The sequence below is a fragment of the Carlito syrichta genome, unplaced genomic scaffold, assembly GCF_000164805.1.
Source record: "Carlito syrichta isolate Samal-C Ts95f unplaced genomic scaffold, Tarsius_syrichta-2.0.1 Scaffold303235, whole genome shotgun sequence".
Taxonomy (NCBI): Eukaryota; Metazoa; Chordata; class Mammalia; order Primates; family Tarsiidae; genus Carlito; species Carlito syrichta.
The window spans coordinates 92,143-105,541 of NW_007247331.1; the positions used below are offsets into that span (position 1 = coordinate 92,143).

Here is a 13,399-nt window from a genome sequence, read left to right on the forward strand (position 1 = left end):
GTCCAGCAGGTCGAGGCTGCGGTGGCTGGAAGCGGCCACTGCACTCCAGTCTGGGTGATCGAGTGAGACTCCAACTCAAAAAAAAATTAAAAGCCGTGCGTGGTGGCTCACGCCTGTAATCCCTCCTGTTTGGAAGGTGGAGGCGAAAGGATTGCCTGAGCTCAGGGGTTTCAGACCAGCCTGAGCAGCATGGTGAGACCTTGTCTCTACAATAAATAAAAAAATTAGCTGGGGCGTGGTGGCGCACGCCTGCAGTTCCAGCTATTTGGAAGACTGAGGCAGAAGGCTCGCCTGAGCCCAGCTTGCGAGGCTGCGGCGGCCCTGAGCGTGCCACTGCATTCCAGCCTGGGCGAAAGAGTAAGACTCTGACTAAAAAAAAAAAAAAAAAAAATTGTTTAAAATAATATAGACGGGGTCTCACTTTGTTGCCCAGTCTGCTCTCGAGCTCCTTGGCTCAAGCAATCCTCTCGTCTTGGCCTCCCAAAGTGCTGGGATTAAAGGCGTGAGCCACGGATCCCTGCCTGGATTAATTTAACAACACCTAGAGTTTAGGCAGGTGAGCAGTCAGCAGCATACTTAGCACGTGACTTTCTATTAAAAAACAACAACAGAACAACGCTTTTTTGAAAAAAAAAAAAATTATCTCTTCACCAGCTCTCTGCGTCAAGCCTTCCCTCTCCCTCTCTCCGCAGACACTTCAGCCGGCGCTTCCCGCAGCCTTCCCAGGTCCTGCCTTCCCCGCCCAGCGCTGGGCGTGGCTTCGTGGCTCGCAGGTGAAGCCGCGGCGTGGGACTACAACTCCCAGCATGCTCCGCGACGGGCGGATCACGTGAGCGCCCGGAAACCCTGGCCGCGCCTCCTGGGTGAGGTGGCGCCGGGGGCGGCGAGCGGCGCGGTGGAGCGGACCCGACGCGCGGAGCGGCAGCCTGGAACGCGGCCACCACCGCGAGTCTAGGGTGCGCGAGAGACCCTTGCGGAGTCGGGGCCAGGTCCGAGGGCTTCCGGGGGACGGGGGCGCGACGCGGAGGGCGCGGTGGTGGCAGCTGGAGAGTGGGATGCCGGGGCAGGGTCGACCGGTCGCTCGCTCCCCTCCAGCCCTCCCCGGGCCTCGGTCCTCGGCGTGGCCGCCCTGCGCTGCGAGGTCTGGGAGCGGCCGGCGAGGACCGCGGGGGAGGCGATCGGGGGAGGGGCAGGGCCCGCTGGAGACCCCGCCGCCCACGCGGCGCGCTTTTGTGCCCCTCTCCCGCGCCTGAAACTGCTGGATATTGACTGCACCGCCGAAGGGCTTGTGGCGGAGGCCAGGTGAGGGGATGCTTTTCCCCGAGGGAGGGAACCCCTGTGGAAAGGATGTACAGAGGTCAGAGAGGGGGAGTGAACTTGGTGGAGTAATTGGTTTGGCTTTTTGGTGAAACAAAACCGTGATCTCAGGAGAGGAATCTGGGCACGTTACCTGTTCGTCTTTCCCTCGCTGTTATTCGCAGTGTGTTCTGTTTGTTTTGGGTTTTGACCGGGTTTATGGAACTGTGTCTGCGGTTTTTGGTGTTTTCCTGAAATGCGGGATTGTAGGCCATCTCTTGGTAACTTTCCCTGAAAAGTTTAAAGGGAGGAGGATTAGAATAGCTCCTGGGGTGAGCACAGTCTGACTCTTAATTGCTGCCTTCTTTGTCCACGTCCACTGCTTTCTTTTACCTTTACACAAATTTTTATAAAATCGTGCTTGTTGAAGGGAACACCTCGGCCTCCCAAAGTGCTGGGATTATAGGCATGAGCCACCTTGCCCGGCCAAATTCGTTCTTTTCTTTCTTTCTTTTTTTTTTGAGTCGGAGTCTCACTCTGTCACCCAGACTGGAGTGCAGTTGCTGCTCCCGGCCACCGCAGCCTCGACCTGCTGGGCTCCGGCGATTCTTCCGCCTCAGCCTTCTAAGTAGCTGGAGCTACAGGCGCGCGCTACCACACCCAGCTAATTTTTTTTTTATTTATTGTAGAGGTGAGGTCTCGTCAAGTTGCCCAGGCGGGTCTCGAACCCGCGGGCTCAGGCAATCCACTCACCTCAGCCTCCCAAAGCGCGGGATTACAGACTGAGCCACCGAGCCTGGCTTCGTTCTTTTCAACTTGTTGGATGTTTCCTGTACACTAGGCTGTATACTAGGTTGGATATTTCCTGTATACTACATTTCCTGTATACTAAGAGCTCCATATAATGATCTCATTTACTCTTTCCGTGAGAAAACTGAGGCCCAAAGAAGTTAAATAAGTTGAGGGTCTTGTATTCCAGCTAGAATTCTGATGCCTCTTTGAGGTCCACACCTGGCTGTTCCCTGAATTACACCATGCTTGTTTCTCTTTGATTTCCAGTCTCTGCATAGGAAAATGATCCCAAAACAATACCTGCATAAAAGTAAAGTCAGTGCAATATCTGGTTGCTCTCCTGGTGTCAGGATCAAGAGTGTTGTTCGTTGTTTAAGGTTCTGATTTGCTTCTTTTCATCAGTGATAACGACATGTCACTGCAGTGACATGATTATGAATCCTTTGTTTAGAAGAGGGAAAGTTTTTTTTTTGTTTGTTTTTGATTTTTGTAGAGACAGAGTCTTGGTATGTTGCCTGAACTGGTCTCCAACTCCTGGTCTCAAGCTATCCTTCCCCCCAGACTCCCAAATTGCTGGATTATTAGGTGTGAGCCACTGCACCAAGCCAGGAGAGATTGTTTTTTTTTTTTTTTGAGTGGGAGTCTCACTCTGTCTCCCAAGCTGGAGTGCAGTGGCACGCTCACAGCCACCACAGCCTCCACAGCCTCGACCTGCTAGGCTCAGGCGATCCTTCCGCCTCAGCATTCCAAGTAGCTGGAAGCACAGGCATGTGCCACCATGCCCGGCTAATTTTTTTTTTTTAATTGGAGTCTCACTCTGTCACCACAGCCTCGCCCTGCTGGCCTGCGGCGATCCTTCCTCCTCAGCCTTCCAAGTAGCCAGAACTACAGATGTACACTACTATGCCTGGCTAATTTTTGATTTATTGTAGAGGTGAGGTCTCACCAAGTTGCCCGGGTGAGTCTCGAGCCCGTGGGCTTAGGCATTCCACTCACCTTGGCCTCCCAAAGTGCTGGGATTACAGTCTGAGCCACCGAGCCCGGTGTTTTTTTATATATTGTAGAGATGAGGTCTCACCATGTTGCTCAGGCTGGTCTTGAATCCCTGAGCTCAGGCAGTCCTCTTGCCTCAGTCTCCCAAAGTGCTGGGATTATAGGTGTGAGCCACTGCCCTGCCAAAAGATTTTTATCTTGAAAAACTAGTTGTCTTTGGAACATGTTCAAAAATAGATAGGAAGAATGTGTTTTTGGGAATCCTGAAATAAGATGAGAGAATGTTACAGGTAAATGCTAGGTACTTTACTTGTGTGGTAATGAGACAGTTTCAGAAGAGAGAAAAATTACAGAACGACTTGAGTTTTGAATAAAAAGGGTTTATATGGTACAAGTGAAGGGCTTCAAATAAGATAATGTGGGATAAAAAAGATATTTGTGTAAGTGTTGAACATTGGGATGCTAAATTACAGTAGCCATAGTACTGTAAAAATGGTGAATGCAACTATTCATATACTTGCCCACCCACCTTTTTGTAGTTTGAATACACATAATCTTTTTACTTTGCAGATTGAAGCCTGGGGAGTGAGGTAACAGCCTATCAAATGCCCCTTTTGAGTGTGTAAGAGAAGCACACTTACAATGAGGTAGGTTTTTTCCCATCCTGGATGTATACCTCTAAGTTAACGGTGGGATAGTTCTAATTAACTCTGTTTTGCCTGGCTTGGGATATTTTCTTTCTTACCTTTTTCTTTCTTTTTTTTTTGAGACGGTCTTCTTGCTCTGTGGCCCAGACTGGGTTTGGCACAATCATAGCTCATGGCAACCTTGAACTTCTGGGCTCAAGCGATCCTCCTACTTCAACCTCCCAAGTAGTTGGAACTACAGGCACACACCATCATGCCTGGCTAATTTATTTTATTTTTATTTTATTTTTGAGTTGGAGTCTCACTCTGTAGCCCAGGCTGGAGTGCAGTGGCACACTCATGGCCACCCCAGCATCAACCTACTGAGCTCAGGCAATCCTTCCACCTCAGCCTTACTTGCTGGAACTACAGGCATGCGCTACCATGCCCATGCCTGGCTAATTAAAAAAAAAAATTTTTTTTATAGAGATGTCTCAGTATGCTGTTCAGGCTGGTCTTGAACCCCTGACTTCAAGTGATCTTCCCGCCTCAGCCTCCCAAAGTGCTGGGAGATGAGGTCTTGCCAAGTTGAGCCACTGCACCCTGCCTAGCTTGGGATATCGAGTCAGATCTGGGTTTGAGTGTGCATTCCAGGAGAGATGACTTTGTAACATTGCTCTTGTCATATGTAAAATGGGAGAACTAAATGTGACAAGTCCCTGTCATGGGACCTGGCACCTTGTAAGCATTCATTGTTCCACCATCAGTCAGTCAACACATTCATTCATTCAAAAAATCATTTTCAAACATTTTAAATACTTTGCTAAGTCTTGGGAGTATAGCTGTGGAGTTAGGACAGAGAGAGCCACTGCTTGTATGGAGTTTACAGGTAAACAATAAACATGTAAGCAATTAAATCAGATACTTATACTGGGAGAAGTACTCTGAAGAAAAGAGACAAAGATGAGAGGTAGTAGCTGAGGGAGGCTGTTTTAGATAGGGGAGTCAGGGCAGACCACTCCATGGGGTGCATTTGCAAAGAGCCAGCATTTCTGCTATGGAACTGCAGACACAAAGACTGGAAGCAAGAGAGGGCTGGTGGGCCAGGGGACAGGAGAGGAATTCGGTGTGGGGATGTAGGGGAATGGCGGAGAATTGGGAGGGAGATGGGTGGAGACTAGAAAGGCTGGCTCCTTACCTTGTGGCCTGGCAGAGGACTGGGGACCATCCAGCTGCCCTGTGGGGAACTGGTTAAGTAATGATTTGTTCGTGTCCTGGAAGGCTATGCACATGTTCAGAAAAAAGTGCAGCTGCCCTGGAGGTGCCAATGCAGATGGGTCTCCAATTTCTAAGTGAAGAAAAAAAGAGGCACTGTAAATAGTGTGTGTTGTGTGCTCATGTGTGTATATGTGTGAGTGTGCGGGGCTCTGTCTGCAATGTGTGCAGAGGTACAGATTGTGCAAGGATGTGGAAGAAACTGATAGGAGAACAGGAAACTGGTAGGGTGGACTGAGGACGGGAAAGGGAGTTGTATCTTTTGAATTTTTTACCTTACGTATGTGTTACTAATGGAAAAATCATGAAATGATTAAAACCCAACTACTCCAATTCAGTCATCAGCTTAGGCAGCCCGTCTTCATCTGTATCCTCCTTTCCCCAACCCAGCTGTCAGCCCCGCTGCTCCTGACCCCTTAGTGTACTACCTGCCTGCAGAGGACTGGGTTAGACAGGCTTTGTAGGCTGTGGTAAAGTCCATTTTCATCTGAGTCTTGGGAAGTCAGCAAAGGGTTTTATACAGAAGCAGTCCAGGTAGGCAGGTGGGAGGTGGTTTATCTTGGATTGGTGGCAGTGGGGAAGGAGAAATGGGATTTAGGATGTTTTGTAAGTGAAAACGGCTGGGCTTAGTAAGGGGTTGGAGGTAAAACTGAGAGAAAAGAAACGGTACCTCCTGGTTACCTTGGTTGGCTGGGAGGAATGGCAGTGCCTTTGTTGAGGTGGGAAGACTGGGGGAGGGAGAGATTCTGAGGGAGAAATGGAAGAGTTTGGATTGGGGTGGGGGTGGAGATGGCGTGGGGTGGAGCAAGTGGTCATTTGGAACTTAGAGGGTCTGAGTTAGAGCCATGCATCTGGGAGTCGTTGGCATGAAGTCATGGTTCTGGATGAAGGATGCTGGAAGTTTGAAAGAGACGTGTGAAGTAGTTGTTTAAGAGGTTGAGAAAGTAGAATGATTAGGGAAGTGTAGTAGGCTTTCCGGGCAGTGTTGCATGCCCTTTGAGGTTTGCGGTTTTGAATCTAAAAAGTGGAACCAGCCTGCTTGTGTGATTTTTCTCTGGCAGAACTCTGCTGCTTTGGCATACGCAATGGGGAGGGCAGAGGCAGGTAAGTCAGTATAGATTCTAAACTGATAAAGAAGGAGATGAGGGGTGGGGTGTGGATAAGGAAAGAATGAGGTTATCAAATTGGGAACCTGGTTGAGGCCAAATGACTTTTGGGATGTGGGGTTCTCAAGGGAGTGATCTGCAGGGAAAGGAAAGAGGATGTTGGAAATCCACCTTTGGAAGGTGACGACACGGACTGAGTAGTGGACTTGAGTGGGTCTTTATTGGGGGATAGAGAGGGAGGTGGGCAGTGAAAAGAACCGTAACTGAGAGGCTGGGGAATGAACTTGTCACTTGGCTGCTGGGATGGGAGGGTGCATGGCCTGACACACGGTGGAAGGGGAGTGTGGGGAGATCAGCCCGTGACACCTATGAGGGGCAGCAGGCAGTAAGGTTCCAGGACAAGAGTTTGAAAGAAGCTGGGGTCTTGTAAGTAGGAAGATGGTTTGGAAATGACTGTGGGAACCAAGGAGGTTGTAGGTCCCTCGTGTCCTTGAGGCATGTGGGTTAGGGAGAAAAAAATTGCTTTTTGAGAGGCTTTGGGAATAGTGGTTATCAGGGAAACCTCCAGGTGTCCAGTAAGGATCTAGTTTGCTAATTATATGATATAGTTTGGATATTGTTCTTCCATGTTTTATGTTGAAATACGATCATTTCGCAGTGTTGGAGATGGGCTTAGTGGGAGATGCTTGGGTCACGGGGGCAGATCTCTCATGAATGACTTGGTGCCTCCTTAAGGTGCTGAGTTCACTTGACAGCTGGTTGTTTAAAAGCACCTGGCACCTTCTCTCCCTTCTGCTCTTGCTGTGTGACATGCCTACTCCCCTTTTGCCTTTCACCTTGATTGGAGGCTTCCTGAGGCCTCATCAGAAGCAGATGCTGGTGCCATGCAGAGCTGTGGGCTGAATAAATCTCTTTTCTTTGTAAATTACCCAGCTTCAGATATTCCTTTGTACCAGGGATTTCCAACCCTTGGGCCACTGACCAGCAACAGCTTGTGGCCTGTTTGGAACCAGGCTGCCAGGTAAGGGGTGGGCAAGTGGAGTTCCACCTACTGTCAGATCAGCAGCAGCATTGGGTTCTCATAGGAATGGGAATTCTATTGTGTACATGCGAGGGATCTTGGTTGCATGCTCCTTGTGAGAATCTAATGCCTGATGACCATCCTCCCTTTCTCCCCACCCCTCCCCATTCGTGGAGAAATTGTCTTCCACAGAACTGGTCCCTGATGGCAAAAAAGGTTGGGGACTGCTGTTTTATAGCAATGAAAAGTGAACTAATGCATCATATATCTAGGATTCCAGAAAGCTTGGTCAAAGGATTGGGATGGAGTGTATGGGAAGATATGACAGACAAGATAGAGGGCAGAGAGGGCATGAGGTGGCTTTACATGTCATTTCCCTACTAATTTCTCCCCTCGCCACTTTGTAGACTTTTCCGGTGTTACTACTACAGGATTGCTTTAACATTTTGCTGTATTTGGCCTGAAATGGACTCTAAATATAGCTCAATAGAAGGTGAGATATTAGTTAGGGAAATTTTATATCCTAAAGCAGCATTGATAGGGCAACAATGCCTTCTACCTGGACATGTTGGTGTAAAGTCATTTTTTATTCAGCAGTGATTACACAATATTGTATTCTATTCTGGAAAGTGCCACTTTTTTTTTTTTGAGATGGATTCTCACGCTGTCTCCTAGACTGGAGTGCAGTGGCCGCTCCTGGCCACCACGCCACCACACCCTCGACCTGCTGGACTCCAGTGATCCTTCTGCCTCAGCCTTCCAAGTAGCTAGAACTATAGGCGTGCACTACCACGCCCAGCTAATTTTTGATTTATTGTAGAGATGAGGTCTCGCCAAGTTGCCCAGGTGGGTCTCGAACCCGTGGACTCAGGCAATCCACTCACCTCAGCCTCCCAAAGTGCTGGGATTACAGGCTGAGCCACCAAGCCCAGCTGAAAGAAACACTTTTAATGGGTGGTCTTCTAGGACCGAAGAAAATTTCATTAAAATATCAGAAGTTAGTAATTGTGAACTTGCTTTGGAAAGTAGAAGGTGAGTCAGTGGTTCTGGATCTCATTTGATGGCAAGAATCTTATTTTTATATATTTAATTTATTATTATTTTTGAGTTGGAGTCTCACTCTTACGCCCAGGCTGGAGTGCAGTGGCACACTCACGTCTACCGCAGCCTTGACCTGCTGGGCTCAGATGATCCTTCCACCTCAGCCTTTTCAAGTAGCTGGAACTACAGGCATGTACCACCACGCCTGACTAATTTTTTGATTTCTTTTTTTTTTTTGAGTCAAGAGTTTCACTTTGTCGCCCAGACTAGAGTGCAGTGGCATGCTCACGGCCACTACAGCCTCGACTTGCTGGGCTCAGGTGATCCTTCCACCTAAGCCTTCCAAGTAGCTGGAACCACAGGCATGCGCCACTGTGTCTGGCTAATTTTTTGATTTATTGTAGATATGAGGTCCTGCCAAGTTGCCCAGGCTGGTCTTGAACCCATGGACTTAGGCAATCCTCTCACCTTGGCCTCCCAAAGTGCTGGGATTATAGGTATGAGCAACCGTGCCCAGCCCTTTTTTTTTTTGAGTTGGTGTCTCACTCCATTACCCAGGTTGGAATGCAGTGGCACGCTCATGGACACCCCAGTGTTGACCTGCTGGGCTCTGGTGGTTCTTCCTCCTCAGCTTTCCAAGTAGTCAGTAAACATGCCTGGCTAATTTTTTGATTTATTATAAAGACAGAATCTCACCAAGTTGCCTAGGCTGATCTTGAACCCCTGGGCTCAGGCAGTCCTCTTACCTCGGCCTCCCAAAGTACTGTGATTATAAGCTTGTACCACTGCGCCCAGCCAGTTTTTTAATTTATTGTAGAGATGAGGTCTCGCCAAGTTGCCCAGGCTGGTCTTGATCTTCTGGTCTTAAGCAATCCTCTTGTCTTTGCCTCCCAAAGTGCTGGGATTACAGGTGTGAGCCACTATGCCTGGCTAAAATAATTCTTAAAAGTGTTGGGAACATGTCAGTCAAAGGATACAAAATTTCAGTTGGGAAGGGGTATAAGGTCAAGAGCTATTATACAGTGTTGATGACTTTTTTTTTTAAGTTGGAGTCTCACTCCGTCGCCCAGACTGGAGTGCAGTAACATGCTCCCGGCCACTGCAGCCTCGACCCGCTGGGCTCTGGCGATCCATCCACCTCAGCCTTCCAAGTAGCTGAAACTACAGTTGCGTGCTACCATGCCCAGCTAATTTTTGATTTATTGTAGAGATGAGGTCTCGCCAAGTTCCCCAGGCGGGTCTTGAACCCGTGAGCTCAGATGATTATTGTTAATAGCAATGTATTGTATTTTGAACATTACTAAGAGAGCACTCTAAGTGTTCTTACTACAAAAAATAAGTATGTGAAGTAATACATAGGCTAATTGACTTGATCCATTCCACGTTTCTTTAAAACATCCTGTTGTACATAAATATATACAAGTTTTATTTGTCAAATAAATACTGTAATGTTAAAAAAAGCCAATTCTTATTGTTATCAACTATCAGATGATAGATATGTATTCAGTATTCACTGAGTCTATGGCCATACCGCCCTGAATACGGCCTATCTCATCTAACCTTGGTGGAAGCTAGGTGTGCTTGGGCCTGGCTAGTACTTGGGTGGGACGCTGCTTGGGAATACTGGGTGCTGAAGGCTTAAAAAAAAATTACTGACTAAGAAAGTGTGACAAGGTACTGTGAACTCAGAAACACTGAAGTGAAATTTGGTTTTATTAATTATAACAGCATTTGCATATACTTAGAAACATGTTAGTTATTTGTTCAGTCTGTATTTAGAGCAGGAAAGAATGATCTTCAGAAAATAAGATGTGCTTGATGGACTCAGATTTGGCAAAGTCTCCTGTGCACGGCAGGGCCCCTGAGCTCATGGATGATCGGATATGACTTCTGTGATAGCTAGGATAAATGTGCAAGGTATTCTTATTATAATTGTATAGGACCAAATGTTATAATAGTATTCACCTTAAATGGCATTCTGCCCACAACAGGAGAATGATTAAGACTATTATTTCCTGATGTACTCATTAAGCCTTTTCTCCCCTATCACGGGAGCTTAGGAAAAGGCAGTCTATTTAGAACCTAAGTCCAAATGGTCTGGAATATCTTGGTAGTCATTTCCTGCTTCTATAACTGTATAGTCCTGGATTATGCAACTGTATTGCCAAAGCAGTGTCATCCCAATCTGTTTGAACATGCCTTTTTGGAATTATCAATATTATCTTACCTGATAAGTTATTGAATTTATGTCTCATGTTCTTTCCTAGAGTACAGTGTTTTGACAGTCACCACTTACCACTTCCTGGGTTCAGGTGATCCTTCTGCCTGAGCTTTCCAAGTATTTGGGATGACAAGCACATGCCAGCACACCTGGCTAAGTTTTTGGTTTTTTTGTAGAGACGAGGTCTTGCTGTGTTTCCTAGGCTGGCCTTGAACTCCTGGACTCAATCAGTCCTATGCCTTGACCTCCCAAAATGCTAGAATTACAATGATAATGGCTCTGGTTCATGCTTTTAGTTCACTTTGGATTTCTTGGTTTGTTTGTTTGTTTGTTTGTTTGAGTCGGAGTCTCACTCCTTAGCCCAGACTGGAGTACAGAGGCCGCTCCCGGTCACTGCAGCCTCGACCTGCTGGGCTCCGGCAATCCTTCTGCCTCAGCCTTCCAAGTAGCTGGAACTAGGCACACGCTACCACACCTGGCTAATTTTTGATTTGTTGTAGAGATGAGGTCTTGCCAAGTTGCCCCGGTGGGTCTCGAACCCCCGGGCTCAGGCAATCCAACTCACCTCGGCCTCCCAAAGCACTGGGATTACAGGCTGAGCCACCAAGCACTGCCGGATTTTTTGTTTAATTTTTGGGATGGAGGTAAATTTAGCAGTTACACTAAACAAGTGGCTCTTGTTTTTATAACTTCCTGGTATTCTAGACAGAAAGTTTGACATTTTGTAAGTGGAATTTTATAGTCTTACTTGGCTCATAATTTTGTTAATGTTTTTCAGGAAGCATGATTTAAAAATGAAATTAGCTACAGTCTACTGATTTGGGATTCATCCTGGGCAGGTCAATGGCTAAACTAATTATCTTCATACCTTGCATATATTGTCAGTTTTAGCCTCATAACTCTCAAAGGAGATAGGTCATTTATAGTGACCACCTGTGATCCATAGAGTGTGACTTGCCCAAAGGTTCCAGGCTAGTCAGTGAAACAACTATCATGTGTATGTAACTGTAACCACCTCATTGCTGTTCCTTGTATCCATACATTGCAAGAATGGCCTTTCTGCTGGGTCTCAGCTTTAAAGCTTTGGTACACCTACTGAGCCATGGCTATTGAAAACAAGTAGTATAATGGGTCCATGGAACATAGACCTGAAAGCAAAGCCCTGAGTCTTTTTTTTCTTTTTTCTTTCTTTCTTTTTTTTTTTTTGGTATTAGGATCTCCTGAGTTTGTCTACTACATTGACTACTGTCATATATTTATCATACAAGTCATACAATTTTGTTGATTTTTTTTTCCTGTGACATACATATAAGCTATAGTACTTTTCTAATGCTGTGGATGTTTTCCTCCTTGATTATAATTTTTTTTTGGAATTGGAGTTTCACTCTGTCACCTGGGCTGGAGTGCAGTGGCATGCTCCGCAGCCTCGACCTGCTCGACCTGCTGGGCTCCGCAGCCTCGACCTGCTGGGCTCCGCAGCCTCGACCTGCTGGGCTCCGCAGCCTTGACCTGCTGGGCTCCGCAGCCTCTACCTGCTGGACTCTGGTGATACTAGAGCTGGTACTACAGGCATGCGCTACCATGCCCGGCTAATTTTTTGATTTATTGTAGAGATAAGGTGTCACCAAGTTGCCCAGGCTAATCTCGAACCCATGGTGTCAGACAGTTCTCTCATCTCGGTCTCCCAAAGGCGTGGGATTACAGGCTGAGCCATTGAGCCCGGCTATTCGTAAATATTTAAACAGAGTTGAGTTATTATGTTTATAAGTCATGTCCTACTTTTCTATCTTTTTTTTGAGTTGGAGTCTCACTCTGTTACCCAGGCTGGAGTGCAGTGGTATGCTCACAGCCACTGCAGCCTTGACCTGCTGGGCTCAGGCGATCCTTCAACCTCAGCCTCCCAAGTAGCTGAATTACAGTACTTTTTTTCCATGACAATTTTTCATGTCATAAAAGTAAAATTTTAAATTATTGACAATAATTTGCCAGTTATGGTGGCTCACGCCTGTAATCCCAGTACTTTGGGAGGTGGAGGTGAGAGGATTGCCTGAGCCCAGGGGTTCAAGACCAGTCTGGACAACTTTGCGAGACCTCCGCAATAAATAAAAAAATATTAGCCAGGTGTGGTGGCATACGCCTGTACTTCCAGCTACTTGGTAGGCTATGGCAGAAGGATTGCCTGAGCCCAGCAGGTCGAGACTGCAGTGGCTGTGAGTGTGCCACTACATTCCAGCCTAGACGACAGAGTGAGACTCTGACTCAAAAAAAAAAAAAAATTATTGGCAGTAATTATAAACTATTCAGCCATATGGACATACCGTAATTTATTTAATTATTCTCTTTTTATTGCATAACTGGAGACATTAAGTTTTTTTTTTCTCTTTTCTCTGTGTTCCTTTATTCAATCTTGGCTGGCACAATCAGGCACACAGACAACACTAGGATATTTTTTTCTTGCATCAGTAGTGGAAACCAGAGATGTGAAGTTTAGATGTTTGCTTTGTGCTTTTCTTTTCTTTTTTTTTTTTTTTTGAGTTGGAGTCTCACTCTGTTGCCCAGACTGGAGTGCAGTGGCCGCTCCCGGCCACCGCAGCCTCGACCTGCTGGGCTCTGGCGATCCTGCCTCAGCCTTTCAAGTAGCCAGAACTACAGGCGTGTGCTACCATTCCCGGCTAATTTTTGATTTATTGTAGAGATGAGGTCTCACCAAGTTGCCTGGGCGGGTCTCGAACCCGCGGGCTCAGGCAGTCCACTCACCTCGGCCTCCTAAAGTACTGGGATTACAGGCCGAGCCACAAAGCCTGGCCTGCTCTGTGCTTAATTGTTCTTGGATGTCAGGAATGGATGCAGCATTTAGAAAGTACAGTCAGACGCAAGGCCAATGGAAATAGTGGGATGAGATGCTAAGGAGTGGTCCAGCCTTTTTTCCCTGTTTGTTTATGACAGACACAGAGTTTGTTTCTTTAATATACAAATGTTCCTCCAACACTTTATGAAAACTACCTTTGTATTTTTTAGGGAGTAGACC

At 46.9% G+C, this 13,399-nt stretch overlaps 1 protein-coding gene across 1 annotated transcript in view; it reads left to right on the forward strand.

Moving 5' to 3' along the window:
- Positions 1–822: 822 nt before the first annotated feature.
- Positions 823–13,399, forward strand: part of SLC37A3 (solute carrier family 37 member 3) — a 57,371-nt gene continuing 44,794 nt past the window's right edge. The window contains exon 1 of the mRNA XM_008058165.2: positions 823–956. The gene's annotated coding sequence lies outside the window, so the exon portion shown is untranslated. The remainder of the gene's footprint in view (positions 957–13,399) is intronic.